This window comes from Protopterus annectens, chromosome 17.part0 (genome assembly GCF_019279795.1).
Source record: "Protopterus annectens isolate FY-2018-M chromosome 17.part0, PAN1.0, whole genome shotgun sequence".
Taxonomy (NCBI): domain Eukaryota; kingdom Metazoa; phylum Chordata; order Ceratodontiformes; family Protopteridae; genus Protopterus; species Protopterus annectens.
The window spans coordinates 483,593,397-483,615,101 of record NC_056751.1 but is presented as its reverse complement, the minus strand read 5'-3'; positions in this window follow the sequence as shown (position 1 = coordinate 483,615,101).

Below are 21,705 nucleotides of genomic sequence, written 5' to 3'. Positions count from 1 at the left end.
TACCAGTCCACTTGGAAATACATGCTTGAAATATTGTTAAATAATAGCTATGTAGTAGAGTCTCTCTCTAAATTTGGAATTAATACATTTTACTGGATCTTGAAAGACTTGTATTTAAATGAAAAGAAAAAAATATCATTCTCCTCCATTCATTGATTACATCCTTAAAATTTAAAAGATTCACAAATTCCAGTTCTATAGTTGAATATCTGTTTTTATTGTTCCCTATATCAAATACTATGGGTTGTTTGGAAACTCTTATTATAAACACAATGCTATACATAAAAGATGCAAATTTAATCTTTTGGCATCAATTCTTAATTGGAATAAATCACATTATGCAGATTATCTTCTTGCTAGACATTGATTAGAAAATGATAATTGGTTAATCATACAATCTTGTAAAATATGTTAGTGGTAAAATTAATATCTCCATGGATTTTCAAACAAAGCCTATTCCAAATATACTTGATTTTTTTCAGAATCAATAGTAACTATAATATGAATAAATTATATATACCAATAATTTATAAAATAAGAGAAGAGCTTGGATCCACAGATTCACTAAGATTAATGACTATACCTTTTCTGATTAAGATAAATGCTTACTTCTGAAATATGTGGGAAAATCTTCTTCTCTTTATTGGAATATATATATATATATATATATATATATATATATATATATATATATATATATATGGCAATTTCTTCATAGACTTTTTAACTCCACATAAAGTGGCTTTAATATAGAACTATGAGAAAATTAATTGTTGAAAGTGTAATGAAGTCTCTAATCAGATTGGTTTCATATGATATTGGATTGTAAAATAGCAACTCCTTTTTGGGTAGAATTTAGAAATTTTAAATAGTCACAAAGAATTGGAAATGTAAAACTTCTCTTTCTTTCACTGACTTCATTAATTAAGAAAAAAAGGCCTGTAAAAAGGAATTGTCAACTGGCAAAATCACAACTTCAAATATTACTCACCAGTTTAGATTTTGGTCAAAATTAAGTGATTTACTTGATAAATTTGAATTTAGTTTTCTATCTTTAATTTTGTTGTGGACATTTGTAAATAGTGTTTTTATTCTATTTATATTTTGTAAAGTCTAATAGCTTTAGTTTTGCCACAAGCCCCCCCCCCCCAACACACACACACACAGACACACACACACACACACACACACACACACACACACACACACACACACACACACATGTGCCAAAACCACCAGACACAAATTTTAGTAATGAGAGATTGAATCAGTAATGTTCCCTTTGAACAAAGGCCAACAGCTCCACACCATAGATTCACCACTCTGCAGCATCAGCCATAAAGGGGGGAGATGTATTTAGCATCTGTATTTGATATAGAACACAGCCTTCATGATAATAGCACTAATACTGCTGAGAAGCAAGTTCAATATCTTTTTTACTTAGTCTGCCATTTGTACGAGTTATAGAAAATGGCTTACAATGAACAGGGCATGAGTAATGTCAATAATCACATCAGCTGAGAGGTCTGGGTTGGAAGTATAGGCTATATACAGAGTCAATGAGCGCCAAGTATTCATCTTAAGTTACTGTACTGCCACTTGCCATAGGGATATAAGCTGACAGCATGTTACAATTAGTGTAGTTATGGCATGTTCTGATCCATAGCAGCAACATTAGCAGTCTAATGGGATATTGGATCAGCACTAACAAGCATAGAGGTCTGGCTCTTGTTTTAGCAGATGTACTTAATAATGCCAGCTCTGAACTCCAGAAAATTACCCAGAATGCCATCACATCTACTGAATCTTGGATGTTTAACAGTCTTCTTGCCCTAAATCCAAAATAAATAAACTAGTAATTTTTACTCCTAGGAAAACCACTCCATCTGATTAAAAAAAACTCTTCACTATGCAATCCCAAGACAATATCACTATAGAAGTTGTCCCACACAGTAAATTACTAGGCATTATTATAGATGAAAACCTTAACTTTGACCTATACATAAACAATAACATGAAAAACCACACCAAAAGCTTGGTATGCTTTACAGGCACCAACACTTTCTTAGCCTCTCTACTAGACAAACCCTTGCAACTACCTTTTAATTACCCTCTCTCCTATATGGTGCCCCTCTCCTCACTAATATCCAAAATTCTACAAAATCCAAACTTGCTATGTGTTGCAACAGAACAGCAAAATTTGCTACCAAGGTCAAGTTCTCATCCCACCACTGTAAGTCACTGAAACAATTATGGTGGCTGGAACTCCCCCACCATCTCTCATTCAACTGTGCACAAAATAATCTACATACCCACAGACTGTCCTGCTGTCTTAACTCTACTTGCCAAATACCATCCCAGCAGGCATCTAAGCTTTGAAAATCATCTACTTCTAAAAGTAGATAAGCCCACCTTACCTGCTGGTCAACTCCTCTATTCCTTCACCGTCGCCAAAATATGGAACTCACTTCCACCTTCTCTAAGAAACACAGGCAGCACCACCACCGTCAAACAAATACTGAAAAATCATCTCAACTCTTCCTGGCTGTGTTCCTGCTCTATAACCTAACCTCTTCACTCTCCTTATATGATTACTAAACTCCTATGTCTCTTGCTACTAGTGACTGATGATACTTTCTCCATATTTATTTTTATCTTCACTTGTTGATACTTGTCCAATAATACTGATTAATATGTCTCTGTTTATACCACTCTGAATAAATTGAATTCTGCTTTAATGTATATTTTCGGTACATATTACTGTAATCAAACTAGATTCCTGCTTTTATGTATATATTCTGTATATGTTATTATATTTACTATCTGTAACACTGTTTCTACTTCTCTACCAATTAATGTTTATATTTTGTCTGTATCTCGCTGGAGCTTTTTTACCCGGGCCTCCACTGAAAATGGGCTCTTTTAGGTCCAGTGGACATTCCTGGTAAACAAATGCAATAAAATAAATAAATAAAATAAGCCACTAGGTGGAAAATAACTGTCATTGCCCCTACTATAGGAAGTGAATTAAGAAAACAATACTTGTGGTATAAACTTGATGACTAGTAGAATATTGTCTGAGTTTAAATTCTCTTCAGTTTTATCTCATGTCATTTCACTGGTACACTGACTTACACTCCATCCACATTTGCAGTCAGTTGTAGTTGCTTATAAGGGAGTGCATGTCCATTAGCAATGCATACCAGAAGTTTTACATAAATCATTGCTTTTTGCATCTTTCTTATCCCTATATCATCTGCATACCTACTGCTGTAAAAATACATGGTTGAAATATCTGAACAAAACTCTTGTGGAATTTTATCATGTATGATATGCTTTAACTTTATTATACACTCTCAGTTAAAATTTGCAACTTTGAAACAAGTAAACAATGTATATTTTGTCTAACATGATTGTGCTCTTACTAGTCATCATAAATTTGACTTTTGCCTTTAGCTCAGGTACTGGTTTAAAAAGGTCTTTAGACCATCCCACCTAAAATTTTAAAAACAAAATAAAAAAAAAAGTGTTTGTATATTTATAGGTTCATAGGTATGTACTAGGCTAATGGCCCTGGAGCCTTTACAAGCCTAGCCCATATAAATGCCCTGGCATCATGCCACCAACATTAGTTCCCAGTGCCTCTGTCAATGAGAAATCACTGTAATAAGTGTTTCTCAGTCATGTTTGGTGAACTTTTGGTATTAACGTCTAAGCAAAAAGAATATTGCCAGTCTCAAAAGTATTCTGTTTCCTAGTTTAATAAGAATCTATTGGCTTTCACATTTATCAGATGTTGTTTCATATTTTAGCCAGCATATTTTATTTTATTTTTTTATCAGAGTGGGCCAAACAATTTTAATAGCACATATGCTTGCTATTAAGATATATGGAGACTGCATTTTGTAAAAGATGATATAGCTGTTAAAATAATGGAAAACTTCAAGAACTGTTTCTTTGTAGGGGTAGTAGTGTCTCCCATTTTTATAAGATTCTGTTGAGTTCAGTACGTTTGCTAGCCATCTGCTAGTGTAAACATAGGTTCTAGACGACTGTCATTGTTGATGTGATACCCTGACTCCGTGTGCAGAAATGGGAAAAAGGGGTTGTGAATGAATGGATGTTATTATATACTCAGTTATTGACTGGGATTCTGAAACCCATATTGCAATGGGCAAATATGTTTCTCACAGGTTGCTCAGCGTGATCTGGGTTATGTAGACCAGTTTTGCACCACTGTGGCAACACTTACCTCATCTCTGTGTGTTGCTGCGACTTGCAGTACTTGTTTTCTAAATAGTGGCAGGCTTGTACTCTGCAATACATGACTGATACTAGAGCTTTTGTGTTTACAGTGTGTGTTTGTGGGCATGCATGTGATACACTGCTATATATCTGAGGAGCCTTTAAGTTACTGTCATAAATTATGCTTTCTGTGTTTCATTTTGCTTCACATGGAATTTGCTTTGTATACTGGCCCTCCAGATTGACAACCTGTTTCTGAATCTTACTCATAATGCATAGTGTGTTCATTAGAGATGAGTCACATCTCTTGTAGTGTCTTAAATATTGAAAGCTGTCTTTTAATCTAAAAAAAAACCATCAAAATCATTATTAAGGTTCTCATGCCTGTTGATAAGTAGCGTGTAAGTGTAACATCAGGATTGGTGTAGACACAACTGGCTGTTATCCAAGTGTTAGCACGCACTTTAACCAGATCAGAAGAATAAATTTTATCTTGATGAGTATTAGTTTCAACGATGATATAAGAGAGAAAATATACTTGCATTTTCTATTTTTATTTTTCATTATAGTATAACACCTATCCTATTACTTGCATGAGTTATGTGTGCATGTGTATGTGTGTGCACTTCAGTAACTAAAATATCTACATAGTTTACTAATATTTATTTTAAATAAGTTACTAAGATGGACATATACATTTCTCAAGTCCTTAGTTTCTATGTGTTATGTTTTCTGGTATGGTAGATTTAAAGAAGAGAAACATTGATAAACAGCATAGAGATATGTGATAAATTCAGGTTTATGCACAAAATATCCTTTCTTTAACTATATATACAAACGCTAAATTCTTTCATCAGGTATTCCAAAATATAAACAACTAAAGATATTATTGACGTGATTGACATGTAAGAAATACAGTACGCAGGCAGAAAGTCAGTGAGAGGTGGTATTCGAAACAATGGTTTATCTATATTTTATGTTACTTTTTAAAATAAAATCAACATTCTGGCTACGTCAGTAACTGGCTTTAAATATGATGGAAACAGCAAGAGCACTTCACGGAGAGAACACTTTCATTATTTGTTACCATGACAACCCAGGACACTTAATGCTTTTGCAACTGTATGATGCCAAAACGTGTTGCCCAAAAGTGGATTCTACACAGATGACAGACACATATATTCCAAAGCTGTTGATGTACATTTTTAAATATCTATTTATATATTTGGTGTGTCAATAATAACACAGCATTATGCAGAAAAAAGTATTTTCTGTACATCTTCATTTGCCTTGACATTACTAGCCATTTAAACTGTATGAAAACAGTATTAGAGCATGTCTGCATTGTAAGTCTGATGCATCTTCATTGGAAAAACATAAAAAAATAAATATTCCACAAAATAGTAGATCATAATGTTGTAGGGTATGTTGAATTATCTAGACAAAGATACGCAAGACACCCATATGTAATTTCCCTAGACTCTGATTAAGAGAGAGACAGCTGCATGGCCATTGCTTCAGTCATGACCACCAATACTGGCCTCCATGTAGAGTCTGCGTGTTCTCTCCCTGTCTATATAAGCTTTCTTCTGGCACTCTAATTACTTCCCACCCCATCAAACAACTTGTTGGTTGAGTGCCTACTCTAAACTGCCCATGTATATTAAATATACTTTTGATATTGTGGCTGAAAATGGTCCAGGAGAAACCTGTTCATTCACCTGGCTGCTAAATAAATAAATTAAAAGAAAATTAAATTTATAAAAAAAAAAGTTTGCACACACTACTTCACGTTACATAAAGGGAGGGATAAAGGAGGGCCCCAATTAAGGTACCCGTCATCATCATCTCTGTCTGGGAGGCAGCAGCCACAAGGCTGTTTCTGTCATTCATGTCCTAACAAAATATTAAGGCTGAGAATGAAGTTCTTATTGTGCTGACAGCTAACATATTCTCAACTGCAAGTGATACTGGACCGAGTGTCACAGTTACATACAGATGTAAGTCTATGCATCCAGAAGAAGACCAATATTTATTGTGCCTGACTGTTTTGTGCAGAAAAAAGAAGGCCAAAAAAAATAGCTTGTCTTGCTGATAGGAACTTGGTATCTGTTAATAATGCCTCTCCATTCCTTCTTTTGAAATCTCACTGTATTTATGGTATCTTGTTCTGTACATCCATATTACAACAGTCCCTCCTTTCCTTTCTTCTAGTGTGTACAGATCTCTTTGTTCTACAGTCTTTCTCCATATCCACTCTTATAAACCCCAGCTATCATTTTGGTGCTCTCCTTTATACTGACACAACTGCACTTATCTTTGTTTCCCCCACATGGTCTCCAGATTAACGCACAATGCTTGAGATGAGGTCACACTGAGTGTACATGCAGAGGCAGTATCCCCCTGTGGAGCAGCCTAACATCTTGATTAAGCATTGGGTGGTCTGTTACCAAGTGAATGGTCACAGTAACTAAAAACTTTCCTGAAGTGTGCTACCCAAGCTACCATTCCAAGGTCGTTAATGGCAATATGATGTACTTCACATATCCTAGCTCTGAATGTTAGGTTTTTTTTTTTTTTTTTTTGCCAAGTCCCCTAAGCACTTGTTTTACTGCTTATAATAAGGATTACCATAACTTTTTGTCTTCAACATAGTGCTTGTTATTGAACACACCTGTTTTAACTGTTATAGAGAATTATGTTATCTTTTTGTCATCAGTGAAATGCTTGTTGTATTCTAGTCTTATAATTATATTTGGCACAAGCACATTAAATATGCTAGCCTTAGTAGTAATCCCCATGCAAGTACCTTGTCTTCCTAGAGAACCCATCTTCGGTACCATACTCTGTGATACCCCTTTTAGCCAGCTCTCTACACAGTCTGTCATTTTGTACCTCACTCCTACCCTGTAAAGCTTATCTGTTAGCTTTACATGTGGTCTAAATGAAATGCATTACTGAAGACTAAGGAGATCATATCAGCTAACTATGCTATGTATGAATTAATTTTAAAGCTTAGACAGATATACTTAGAAGCTAAACCTTACTGATTTATGTCCCCAAGGTTATGTCTGCCAGGAATCAACCTAGCATGCATCATAGTGTTGTTTCCACTGATGTTTATTCTTTACAGACTAATATTAAATGATATGGTCAGTAGTTCAGCAGGTTCTTCTTTGCGGAATAACACCAAAGTTGCATGTTTGCAGAGTTGAACCCCCCCCCCCCCAAGTTCATAGGCTGGCTTGGTAGTGTATCTAATATTGCCTGATACATGTCTCTGATTACACATCCTGTTGAGTGGTGTACAGGTGTGACTCCCTATGGAGTCACCTCTGATGGGGATATTGGTTTTGCTTTATGAACCTTAGGTAAGAGACCAACTGGAACCATAGACTTATTTCCACTTAATTCTTTTGTCACCAATTACCTTACTATTTCTCTCACTTCAAATTTCTTTTCTTTGAGAAGGTTCTGACTGAAGTGCAAATCATGATCAGACTTGCAGATAATAACACCAAAATAATTATTTTGATAAGATGAATGGACATGCTCACCCCTTCCCCATCCTGAGAAGGACCAGAACCTGCCAACAAGAGGCAAATGCATAATATGCACACATTAAGCACATGCCTATAAAACATTTGCATCTTCCAAAATGCTTTAAAGAAAAAGAATGTAAGGGAATGTCACCTGCTGGTGTTAATATAGTGCTATGATTATGCAAAGGTAAGCTTCTGCATAACCTGTATAGAGTGCCCTAAATAAGCACTTCATATTAACGGCATATTTTCTTCTCTTTGTTTGCTCTCTTTGCCATATCATGTACAGTGGTGTTTACTGTTCCTTTGATCATGATGGCAAAAAAACATTCTTAGTAGACTTGGCTAGAATAATTCTATTTTAGTTATTCTGTCAGTTTCCAGATAGCAAGGCAGAGTGAAAGTGCAAGGATCCTAGGCTGAGGCAGGCATTCAGAAATGCAGAGAAACTCTGTATTTACATTCCAGCAGACTTAATGCATGCACAGTCCAAGATGAAGGGATAAAGCCACGCAGCAAGCAAATATTATCAGGAAATATTCTAAATTGAAATGCAGAACATGGAATAATAGGTGATGATCTCTTGTTGGAGGTAGTTATAGAAAATGCAGATGTAGGTGAAGAGTAAGAAATCTGTTTAGTTGGCTAATGCTTGTTACTATGGTGTATAAACAGATTAGGCAGTGATTTCTTCGCCACCTTGGCATAAGCTGTTTAGTGTTATGTAACAGTGCAGTATTGCTGTGCTATCTAGCAGCATATGTAAGCAGTGAGAGTTTTGTCTCCAGTTTTAACAAATATTTACATCACTCACAAATGTTCCTGTTAGGTAAAAGTTAGGGGTTATTGCCAAACATAAGGTACTTACTCCATTGCTATAGAGTTCAAGTGCTTGAATGCTGGCACAGAATTGTCTAGCACAGGCCGCTTCTATGGTGACCATGAGGGTTAAATGGACAAGTATTACATATACATACAAGGTGTCCAAGGTAAGGAGCGAATAGATGGAATGGATAGGAATACAGGTAGTGGACAGAGACGTAACAAAGGAATAGAATAAGATATAAGGTTGTAGAATAGAGCATGTTACCTCCAGTAAGTGTTCAGGCTACTGCAAAACACACTTACACTTAAACTTAATACATCTCACTAGCTGAAGTTGGAAATTTTGCTCTGTATTCCACATTTAGGATTACTCTCCATACCAGACAATGATCTTAGCAATCTCAAGCAAATTTGAAAAAGAAAATTATAGTGTGCAATCACAACTTAAACTGCCCTCAAAGAAAGCAGTAGAACAATAATCTACCATATGAAATGTCAATTTTATATAATTGTCACACTTAATGCTGAGAATAATGACAAGTCATGAAAGACTTTGTAGAGGTGTCATTTTAACTAAAACCACTAGAACTAGATCTGCTGCAAGGAATGTTCAGAAGCAGCCCAGTAGCACAGTGAAGCATGAGCGATACAGAACAGCTAGAAAAACTACAAGGAAGGTTCACAAACAAGCAAGCAGCATGAGGAAATGCAATTAATGCCATAAATAGTTTTATAGCAGAACTTTAAAACTGTGATATAAGTAATTAAATAAAACCAGAGTCTTTAACCCTTAGTTGAGAATAACAATATGTGCAGGGCAATAAAATCACATCTGTATAGCTGACAAAAATTGTGTTGAACAGTGGAGCAGCAATATATTAAGGATATGTCAATGTATATTAAGGAAAAAAGAATATAAAGAGACACTATGTAAAGGTGTAACAAGAACATCATAATTGAGTACCTAATGAAGCAGAACTTGTACAATCCCAGGAGGACTGCATGAGAAGTATGTTACCTCAACTGATGACCGAGCTAGTGTTTTTGGTCTTTGTCTCACAGGGAACAAGTATGAATCTGTTTATCCAGAAAATATAAATGGGTAAAGAACAGTTCACCTGAAAACAGTTGGGAAATGGATGTAGTAAATAAAATTCAGCAGTGCAGAAAATTCTGCATCTGTGGTCTCCAGCAGTCAAAGCTATTACTGCAATGTACATTCATCAAAAACTGCAAAAAGAATAATGCAGAATAATCAAATGCTATGGATAAAGTTATATTATTTATTCCATTTACCAGAAGTAGCTGATAACACATTAGTAAGGGCTTTATGAGGTTGTACAGAATGTGAGACACTTTTTTTATCATTCTACGCGATAGCGAATAACATAGGTGAAAGGTGTAAGGCATTAGTTTGTTGAGATAGTGGCATGAACCTGTATGGCATGCAGCTGAAACTGAGTTGACACTAAATCTGATGTTCTACCAACAACAGAGCCTGTAATAGATCAGTACACGGTCATGGTTTTTAGGGTAAATTAAGAATGCCATGTTAGAGGTCCATACAATACAGAAGAAATAAGCAAAATATGTGGACAAATTGTAGAATTCCTGCTTTACTTCAATAAAAGATTTAATACAGTAGAATAAAGGAGTTTTATTAAACTACCTATTCTTGAATTAACAGTCGGACTGTGATATAACAAAATCATAGAATATGATTATTTTTAGATTACAGAACTTTAAATCAAATTACCAAGTCACTGGGCATGTTGCATGGGTATATGTTGTTGGGATTCCTACCTTATTTAAAATTATAGATTTAAAGATCAAGTCCAAGATATGACAAATCCGTGAGTAAAAGTTTTTTTTGTGTTAGCAGCATCAGTGGCTTATCAGCACATTCACCTTTGATGCCAGGAAGGTGATAAGGCTTTGGGTTCTACCCCCACACCAGCTTATGAGAATCACATTTTAAAACTTTGCAGTACAGCATTAAAGAGGTGCTGAACCCCTAAAATGACATCTCTAAAATGAGGCATTAAATTGAAATCCATCCACATGAGTTTGTGGTTGAACAGGAAGATGTTGAAGATCTAATTACATTTATCAAAAAAAAAAAATTTATTATATGTCTTTTTTCAGAACCTATTTCACAAAATGTTCAACTTGATGTTATTAAAAATGCACACAAAATCAACATTTATACACATTTATTTTCATACTACAATAATAAGATTAAATATATTTGCTAATTATTTGAATTATATCTTTATATTTTCCAAAATAACACAAAATGTCATTGATGAACTTTCTTTGTCCTAGCTTTTATAGCACCATACCACCCATTTCAAGCTAAATGATGTATATCATATATATTATATTTTCATTCTTACTGCAGTTCCTTTTTTGTTTCATTTTTAAATAGTTTAGATTTATTGTAATAGGTTCATAGGAGGTTACTAGGCTAGTGGCCCTAGAGCCTTTACAAGCCTAGCCATGTTAATCCCAAGTATCCCCATTTGTTGTTTTTGGGTAGTTTGCAGAATGAATTTATAATCAGAGTGGGTCTGTGATCAACACCAGCTAACCCTATCCATGAGAGACATGGGTGCCACCCCAGGGGCAAATTTGCGATCTTCCATCCAATTATCTATGTTGCATTTAAAAAGGGTCAGTGAGGCGCTCTGTTTTATGTGAATAGGAAGTCTATTCCAGAGAAGCGACAGTCTCTGGGAGATGTATCTGTCTTTGCAGAATGTTCTAATAATGACTCAGGCTAAGTTAAAATCCCTAGAGTGAGTGACCCTTGTCCATTTGACTTGCAGATGTGCAGCATTTTCATCAGAGCAGGTTTGGAGATTGTCCTTTAGGCCAGGCACAAGTCACCTCTCAGCATCCTTTAAGATACAGAGTACAGTGACAGGAGTTTCGGTCTGTCCATGTAAGTCATGGCATGGATACCCTGTATTTTCTTAATGAAAAACCTTTGAGGTACCTCCAGCTACTGCAGGTGTCTGGTGAGGTACATGAAAAAGGGTGCATTACACACACTTAGTGGACTGACAAATATTGAGTACAGTGGAATTATAACATCCCTTGACCTGCATGCTATACCCTTTCTTATGAGGTGCACTACGTAGAAGGCGTTCCTTACTACTGAAATGACATAGTCTTTCTTGCCTACACCTCTCTACGTTGTATTTCCTTGGTTGGTACTTGCCTTTATTCTTTTGTTTTTTCTTTCCCATTGAGTCAGAGTCTTTGTTGCCAACACCAGACTATTTTGGACTATTTCTTATGTTCATTATTCTTCTCCTTTTGAACAGTCCATAAACAATTTCACCTTTGTTATATTACCCAGCACTGAAATTCTGAAACCTGTTGAAGTTTATTTACATATGTTTAGGTCTATAATGGTCTAAAATGATTTGCCTTTTTTCTTGTGGCATCCATTTTTCACCAAGCCGGCAAAATATATCAGGCAACTTACTATGTCTCTGCATTAGGTTCACAGGTTCATCCGAGGCAGTTGATCTAGTATACTGTTTGTAGCATAGCCTATGATGTCACCAATTTACCAACACACAAATTAATACTAGATCTGGGCTGAGTTTAGCATTCAAACTTTGTCAGCCATAACCCTCCTGTGTTTGCTTGTACTTCGGAAAAGTAGATGCCAAACAAGAGTGGGCCCAGGACTGAGCCCTGTGGGACACCACTTGTGACAGGTTTTGAGTCTGACATGGCGCCAGCAACTCTGACCCTGTGGGTTCTGTCACTCAGCCAGTTTGCAACCCATCTTGTGATGTATGGGTTAACATTTAAGCTGATGAGTTTTTCAATGATACCCGAGTGGGGTATTGTATCAAGGCCTTAGCCAGATCGAGGTAGGCTGTATGGACTGCCTTTCCCTCGTCAATGGCTTTGGTGACTGTTTCAAGAAGTCAACCAAGTTTAAAAGGCATGATCTGCCTTTGACAAAGCCAAACTGGGTTGGATCCAAAGTCTGCAAATTCCCTATGTCTTTATTTATGAGGTCCATTATGATCCTCTCCATGGCTTTGCAGATAAGGCTTGTCAGGCTAATGGGCGGTAATTTCCTGGCTCGGTGGAGGCACCGCCTTTGTGAAGTGGGACCACAGTTGCAGTGCGCCACTCCTGGGTGCGTATCCAGAAGTAAGACTTTGATTAAACAGCTGTCCTAGCTGTGGGTTTAATTCCTCATTGAGTTCGTGGAGCACACAGCCGGGATCACCATCAGGTCCCATGGATGCTGTGTTTTTGCTTTGGAGAGCAGATCTCACTTGGGCGCTGGAGAAGGTAGTGGGGCTGCAATGGTTTGGTATAGATATCGCTCCTTTTGGGGAGGGGAGAAGTTTGCACTGAACCTGTCAGCCAGTATGTTGGCAATGTCTGTAGGATCAGTAATCTTCACATCATTTTGAACTAGTTCTGAGCATATCTGGGAGTTTCCTCCTAGGTGTCTAACATAGCTAAAGAAGGCCTTATGATTGTCTTTTGAGTCTTTAGCTATTTTTCTCTCAAATTTGCTTTGGATGATTTTATGAGAGCTCTTAGTTTTTACTTATAGTGATCAAGGGTGTCTTACCTTTTAAGGATTTTGCTGTATCTTGTAGTAGCTTCCTCCTTTTATTGTAGAGTTTGTTTATGGCTGGGGTCCACCAGACTGGACGCTTGCCTTTGGTACTAAGAGTCTTTGTTTTGTTTGGGATTGCCTTATCCATGCAGTCCTGCAGGTGCTGGTAGAAGGCGTCTGTAAGTGATTCAGCGGCTTGAGTACTGTTTTCCACCAGCTCGGGGCCTTAAAGGAGACCACACTAGTCTTTAGAAGTGTGAAGTCGGCTTTTGAGAAGTTCTTTACTGTGGTCTTTTTATTTCAGGTGGGGGTGGGATGAGGACCTCCAGCGAGATTAGTTTGTGATCTGATCTCACCAGTGAGGGGTATACTTCGGTGTTGAACATTGTGCTCCCATGTTCGTGATGATGAGATCAAGTATGTTATCTCCTCTTGTGGGGATGGTGACTAGTTGTTCCATGGCATTTGAGTTTATGAATTCCAGGAACTTTTGGGCTAGGGTGTTTGGGCTTGAGTAGTGTTCCCAGTCTATATTAGGGTAATTGAAGTCACCTAGTATGATGGTGTTTGGTGATACATTTATCCCCTCTAGTGTTTTCAGGAAGGCCATGTGAGGTTCCTGAGTTTGTGAGGGTGGCCTGTAACATGCTACAATTTGCAGAGCAGTCTTGCCTATGGTTAATTGCACCTGGATGGTCTCCGATGCATCGTGCGTTGCCACCAGTCTTGAGGTGTGGGTGTCCTTAATGAATATGGATACCCCCTCCTTTCTTGGTATTGTCCGGATTTTGGGGCGGAACGCATGATATGAGGTAAAACCTGATAGCGCTGGGGTGCTCTCAGGAGCCTTGAACCAGGTTTCTGTCACAGCACAGACATCGATGTTCTCCATACTGAGAAGGGCCTCGAGTGCGTGCATTTTGAGATTGAGACTTCTGGCATTGAGCAGCATTACCCTTAGTTTTTTCCTTTTTGTGTTCTAGGGTGGTAGGTTTAGAATTTGAGCCTTGCCTAAAAAGGCACTATGGGGTGGCAAGAGCCTTTGCCAATATCCGGAATCCCAGGGTGACAGGTGCAAGCCGTCCCTTGCGAAGCAGCGTGGCTTGTCCAGCATGTCATCCCAGGCAGACAGATACTGGATCCCCTTTGAATGACACCAGTGTTTAAGCCAATTGTTAAAGCTGATCATCTTATCTCTGTATTGTGGCATCACTCTTGGTGAAGGTAGGATACTGCTCAAGGTCAGGGTCATACCTGCCTGGGCTACATAGTCAGAGAGCTCCTCAATGTCTCTTTTCATGTAGTCCAAGGAGGTACGTCTCAGGTCGTTTACACCAGCGTGGACAATGACTGAGTCATATTTGTACTTGCTGTTGAGAGACCTGAGTGCTTGCGTTATGTGGCGGATTCTAGCGCCCGACAGGCAGCTTACTGTGACCTTCTCCTTACTCAGTCTGGTGAGCGGGACATCAGTGTGTCTGACTATGGAGTCACCAATGACTAGTGTGTCTGGCATTGTGTTTGGCCTTAAGGGCTGTGACTGTTTGACACTCTGACTGTGAGGTCTATGTGTTGCAGGTGTTGTGTTCTGAGGTGGTGGTTGTTTGGGTGTCTGCTTTGGTGGCCTCTGCTGTTTTGGTAGATTTTTGATCAGAGCCTCAGAGTATGTCTTTGTGTGTTTATGTGTATGATTTGAGGTTGTAATGGTGCTATGTGAGACTGGGTCTATAGTGTGTGTGGTAACCTTCTCCTCCTGACTGGTCTTGCCAGTCCTGTGTTGAGAGAGCTCAGCCTCCAGTTTGGCCGTATAGTTGCATCTCTCGCATGTATTTGTGTTTTGTGGGAGGAGGAGAGGGTTGTCTGTGTACATGAGGCAATTGTAACATTGCCTCAGTATTCCCAGGTTCACCAGCTGAGCAGGAGAGGACACTAGCAACTGATCCCTCGACATGCTAGAAGGATAGACAAAAACTTTAAAAAAGATTCACGGGGACGTGGGTGACTGTGAAATGGGGGTTACCTTTTGGGGTACTATCTATGACAAGAGTGCCGTATCAAGGTAATAAGTACTGTAGGAGCAAGTGCTAGGTTTAACAGATAGAGAATAGTCTACTTGGAGTCAAGTGGAGATGATCTTTTTAGTTATAGGATAAGCTGATTAGATCAGTAGTATAGTTCGAGGAAGGTAGTTTTAAGGGAAAATTTGAAGAGTGGACTTTAGGTAGCCCGAATAGTTTAAACCTGCCTAACCGGCGCTGCCCTAGTGTGCAACAGTGGCAGCTCCGCTCTAAATCGCGCTAACGCATTTAAAAAGGGTCAGTGAGGCGCTCTGTTTTATGTGAATAGGAAGTCTATTCCAGAGAAGCGACAGTCTCTGGGAGATGTATCTGTCTTTGCAGAATGTTCTAATAATGACTCAGGCTAAGTTAAAATCCCTAGAGTGAGTGACCCTTGTCCATTTGACTTGCAGATGTGCAGCATTTTCATCAGAGCAGGTTTGGAGATTGTCCTTTAGGCCAGGCACAAGTCACCTCTCAGCATCCTTTAAGATACAGAGTACAGTGACAGGAGTTTCGGTCTGTCCATGTAAGTCATGGCATGGATACCCTGTATTTTCTTAATGAAAAACCTTTGAGGTACCTCCAGCTACTGCAGGTGTCTGGTGAGGTACATGAAAAAGGGTGCATTACACACACTTAGTGGACTGACAAATATTGAGTACAGTGGAATTATAACATCCCTTGACCTGCATGCTATACCCTTTCTTATGAGGTGCACTACGTGAAGGCGTTCCTTACTACTGAAATGACATAGTCTTTCTTGCCTACACCTCTCTACGTTGTATTTCCTTGGTTGGTACTTGCCTTTATTCTTTTGTTTTTTCTTTCCCATTGAGTCAGAGTCTTTGTTGCCAACACCAGACTATTTTGGACTATTTCTTATGTTCATTATTCTTCTCCTTTTGAACAGTCCATAAACAATTTCACCTTTGTTATATTACCCAGCACTGAAATTCTGAAACCTGTTGAAGTTTATTTACATATGTTTAGGTCTATAATGGTCTAAAATGATTTGCCTTTTTTCTTGTGGCATCCATTTTTCACCAAGCCGGCAAAATATATCAGGCAACTTACTATGTCTCTGCATTAGGTTCACAGGTTCATCCGAGGCAGTTGATCTAGTATACTGTTTGTAGCATAGCCTATGATGTCACCAATTTACCAACACACAAATTAATACTAGATCTGGGCTGAGTTTTAGCCCATTTTCATAAGGAGGGCTAGACCAAGAATGCTGTTTATGAGTGCCCATCTGTCATCCAGACTGTGCTCAAAAAGAGTCATGGAGTTATTCTCTTTTACCATTTATGGAAGTCTAACCAATAAAAGAAGTATTTTGCATTAAAGAAATCTATGCTGCCCAACAAGTGGTGTTTGTTTTGTTGGTAATTTAGATCCCTTGAGTGGGTGTTGAGGGTGGTTATAGTTTTATGGCCTCTGTCTTTAATTTCTTCAATTCTTTTGTGTTTCTAATACCATGATGGGAATGGACCCAATTCCCTATGTCAAAGTATGATTAAAGTTCATGAAATTAGTATTGTTTCAATCTTTCATGTTAGCCAGAAGTGCTCTTCACAGTGCCTGCAGTGTGTCCAGTAATGACTCCTGCAGTTCATACAGAGTTATATGTATCAGTAAAGTATCTAAGTATGAATGTAAATTCTTTTTATAAGACCCATTGTTGCTCCTACTATTGTAAGTGTCTGTGTATCCTTCTTCCACATTGTCCTTGTTTCTGCCTGCAAATCCTGGCATTTTTATTACTTTGCGTCTCTCTCTCTCTCTCTCTCTCTCTCTATGTGAGGCACTATAGTCACTGGGTTTAGCAATTTCAGTGATCAATGCTACTTTCCATGGACTACTAAATCTGGTTTTCTTGCATCTATTTTTTGAATTGTTGGTAATGGGTGATCCCATGTGATACACACCTCATCATTTTCTATACTGCTTTGTAGCTCATGTTTCCAGTCTTTTTCAGCTACATCAGTATTGTAATGTTTGCACAATCCCCGATGCAGTAGCCTTGCCACATTATTATGCCTTTCAGTATACAGTCCTTCTGCCTTTAGTATATCACAGCCAGCAACAAGCTGTGCCACTGTTTTCAATTCTGTTTTACAAAACCTACATGCATCTGTTTCTCCAACATGTTCAAAGGATTTTGTAAACCAACTACTTAACAACACACTCAGAGAAACAGCAAAGCAACGAAACTACAAACCAGATACGACAATCCAGTCCAGGAAGAGATAAATAGATTTATTACATTCTAGTGCCTCCTATTGATATAAATCTATTTATCTCTTCCTGGACTGGATTGTCGTATTTGATTTTTTTATACCAACATGTATGTAGTACACTATCATGGGGCACATTTTGTCTTTTGGTTTAAATTCACCTCTTCTTAACTATTCCTACATTTCATCTTGATCGGCATCAGATTGTTCCAAGAATTTATTTATACTTGCAACTATATTTATACATTTTCCACTTTTCTTGCCTTCTCATCTGATCCTTCACCTTATATGCTTTTTTGTTTTTTGGCACATTCAGATACTTCCTGTGTTTTATCTACTTCTGGTTTTATTTCCATTCCCACTTGATGCCGATATGCTTCTGCTAAACTAAGCAGGAAAGTCATCTTAGATTTATTCTGCTCATGTTTCAAAACTTTCACTATGTTTGGGTCTTGTGAGGTCAGCAGATGTGTGAAGTCCTACAATTGCAGATCTATACATGTACTCAGTATTGAGGATGCCCATACATCCTACAGAACAAGGAATATGTAATCTTGGTATACACTGATTTTTAAACATCTTTTGATGTGCAAGAAGCATCCTACTTGTTTTCCTGTCCAAGCTATCCAACACCTTTTGGAACCAGTCAGTCACTCCAAAACTGTACGTTAAGACAGGAAAAACAAATAGTTTATAGCTTGGAGTTTGTTCCTAAATGCCAATGCTGTTTTCAGTATTAATTTAAGTATTCTAAAATATTTCTTTACTAATTTTTATTCACATTTGTTCATGTTTTATTGCTGATCCTTATTCAAAAATATTTACACACACCTCCTTGTTCAAGTTCTTTTATATTACATTCCTGTCCCATAATGATGTTTTCTTGGTGCTACAGCTCTCCTGCTTTAAAGATAACTTTTACACATTAATCAAGACCAATCTTGTCTGAAAAAGTTTTGATCACTTGCAGTTGTGCATTCAGTTCCTCATCTGATGAACTATACAAATTTAAATCATCCACAAAAAGAAGATATACTTTGTTGTTTTCAGGGAGCCAATTTGTAACCATGATCTAATCTTTTAAGTAGATAGCTTAATGGGTTAAGGGCAAGACAAAAGAGCAGTGGTGACAGTCACCCTGGAATAATAATTTGTCTTTTATCATGGCTTAACTGCAAAGTGATTTGCCGCTATTTCATGGTTGCTGTAATGTAATTGATCAGAGTAAAGGTAAGGTGTATCTTATACTTTTTTAAGCACTCTTTTAAGCACTCTTTTATCCATGAATGTGGGATACTGTCAAATGCTTTTCTAGCCGTGCCATACTTAGATTCTTCCCCTTTTTACAGTTCTCTATTATGACTTCATTTAACAAAAAGTGATCCTTTGTTCCATATGATTTTCTTTTATCAACCATAGATTCTATTGCCATGATTGAGTTTTCTTCTAAATGACTATAAACACTGTTGGCATTAATTCCAGTGTATATAGTTTATAGATCATTGGAAGGGAAGTTATTGGTCTATAATTTTTAGGATAGCTTGCAGGTTCACTCTTAAGTTAGAGCATTGTTTTCCCTGTTGTTAACCATTTTGGTGTCTGCCTGGAGTGTGCATACAAATATTTGTTACTCATGGCTAAATCTTCATGTAACAATGCTAATACTTTTAGTCTGAAGCTAGTTACTGCATCTTTGTCATGGGGTTTTCCATTTGGGGGCTTTTCTTATCTTTGTTTCAATCTCTCTGGCTGTTACTTCATCCCATTTCATATCCTGTACATTTGAACTTCTGATTCTTTCTTTTACTACTGCTGTCCATTTAGCATTATTATGTTCCAGAGGATCTTCATAGATATCTATCCAAAATATATCTATTTCTTCTTTTTTTGTGGTGTTTCAATTCCTTTTGCCTTGTTTCCCAATTCTGTTAAAATTTTATTGGGTCATCAAAATATTACTTATTTTGTACTTTATCTGCATTTATTTTTTATTTATTTATTTATTTAACATTTGCTTACTGGGAAAGTCCAACTTGGAATGAGTCAGCTTTTAGTGGAGGCCCAGGGAGAAAAGTTCCAATTGCATGTCTTTTTGGGAGGAAACTGGAGCACACAGAAAAAACCCACACAAACACAGGGAGGACATGCAGACTCCACACAGAAGGCACCCCAATCAAGAATCGGACTGAAGAACCACTTGCTGTGAGGCAATAATGCAACCACCATGCAGCTGCACCACCCTTCTGCATATCTTCTATGTTTTTTCTGCCTGTGCTATTTTTAGTTTATTATTTGCTACAGTACACGATAGATCCTGATCTGTTCTGATACCAAACATTGCTTTTCTCACGTCTACCTTTGAGTATTTTTGATCTGTTCCCTCTTCTGTATGCTTCTAACTGTGACACCTCTGGTCTTAATTGCTTTATAGTTTTCTATATTCAACACTTACACAATGGCATTTCATTTCTCCCCTTCCTTTCCCTTACTGTCCTGTGTTTTTGTGGTAAGATTTTATCTGTTATTAATTTAGCTGCACATTAATATGTCCTATTTACGTCTGTTATATTCCATGCATCTCTATGAATATTCTAAACTACTGTGTTCATTTGTTTTATCAAACTTCTAACTTTTTGGATTTTATTGACTTTCTGTTTCATTGATCTCAATACATCTGTCCACCTCTATTAAAGCAAGCAACTCTTCTCTTAGGGCACATTCTTTGTTCTTCATTTCCTGAAGGATTCTATGGAAAGTTCCAGAGCATCTTCCCATGCCACATTCTCTTCAATCTCATCCTGTGTCATCTGTTGCTCTTTCATATGGGTAATCACTGGCCTGCCACTCCACAACACTGACTGTATTAGTGTTGCCACAGTTTCCTGTTCCTTCCCTTACTTTGCAACTCCAACTGAACTTTGTACTGGATTGCTATGGAAGGCTCCAAAGTATCTTCATATGGCAATTGATCAGATGTTTTCACTGGGTTCTCATTAATTTGGGGATCCATTGCTCTATCCTACTGTGATGTTATCAAAGTTAGATTTCCTGCACTAAATTCTTCACTCTGCAGGTAATCCATAACTTCATTTCGTCTTCTTTAACTGTTACATCACCAATCCTCTCTTCTGCTTTTCATCTTTGTTTTCTTATTTTTGAATTATACATTTTCCATATCTGGATGCCTTTTCCTGTATTTCTCTTAAGATATCTTGGGTGTTCTCTTTCTCTTTCCAGTGTCCATATATCTTCAGATGTCTACTGCTCCTCCTGTTTCTCCTTACTTGAGAGACTTGTTATTCTATACTGCTGGGATATGACATGCGTTAGCTTTCTACACTAAATCCTTCACTTTGCAGGTATTCCATAACTTCAGCTTTTATTTTTTTTAACTTCTCCTTTACTAATCTTCTGTTCTACATTCCTGTTTATAATCTTATTTTTAGTGTTGTGAAATGTTCCATATGTGGATGCCTTTGCCCATATTTCTCTTTGAATATCTTTGGGGCTACTTTTTTTGTATTGATTAACTTGGCCTTTTCCTTTGCATAAATATTACACCATATCAGATCAATCTCTTTCTTTCCCAAGTCCACATTTCTTTCTTATACCTTTCAAAAATCTCTAGATTCTGTTCTTTATATTTTTGCACTTCCTTAGTCATTTCTTTTTCCAAACAGCCCAAGGTTTCTTGGTCTATGTAATGTTTTTCATATATCTGTTGTATTATTGAATCCAGATTTTTATTTGAAGCTTCTGACAGTTTGCTTGTCCTATTATTTTTCTTTCCTCTAATTTCTCTCTGCCTTTTTGAATATCTTCCACCTGGAAATTCTGGGCTTCTTACCTAATAGTAACGATACAGATTTTTTTTCTTATCCTCACTAGTCCATCCTAGTGCCTTTATGGCTCTTTGCTGGGCTATCAATTTGTGTGGGCTACTACTGCCATCTACAATGGGGGGGATCCTACCCCTGGGCCTAGCCTGGCCCCAGTTTTAGAATATTTCCATGTCTTCAGGATTCTACACTGCCATTTTTCCAGTCCTGGCACCAGTTTACCTACCAGGATTGAGCACTTTTTTATTCTGGATCTTGTGCACCCAGGTATCTTTTTTTTTTTTATTTTTAACCGACTACTGTCCATGATATGTCCTATATAAAATGCACTCTATCAGTGTCATCTTGGTGACATTA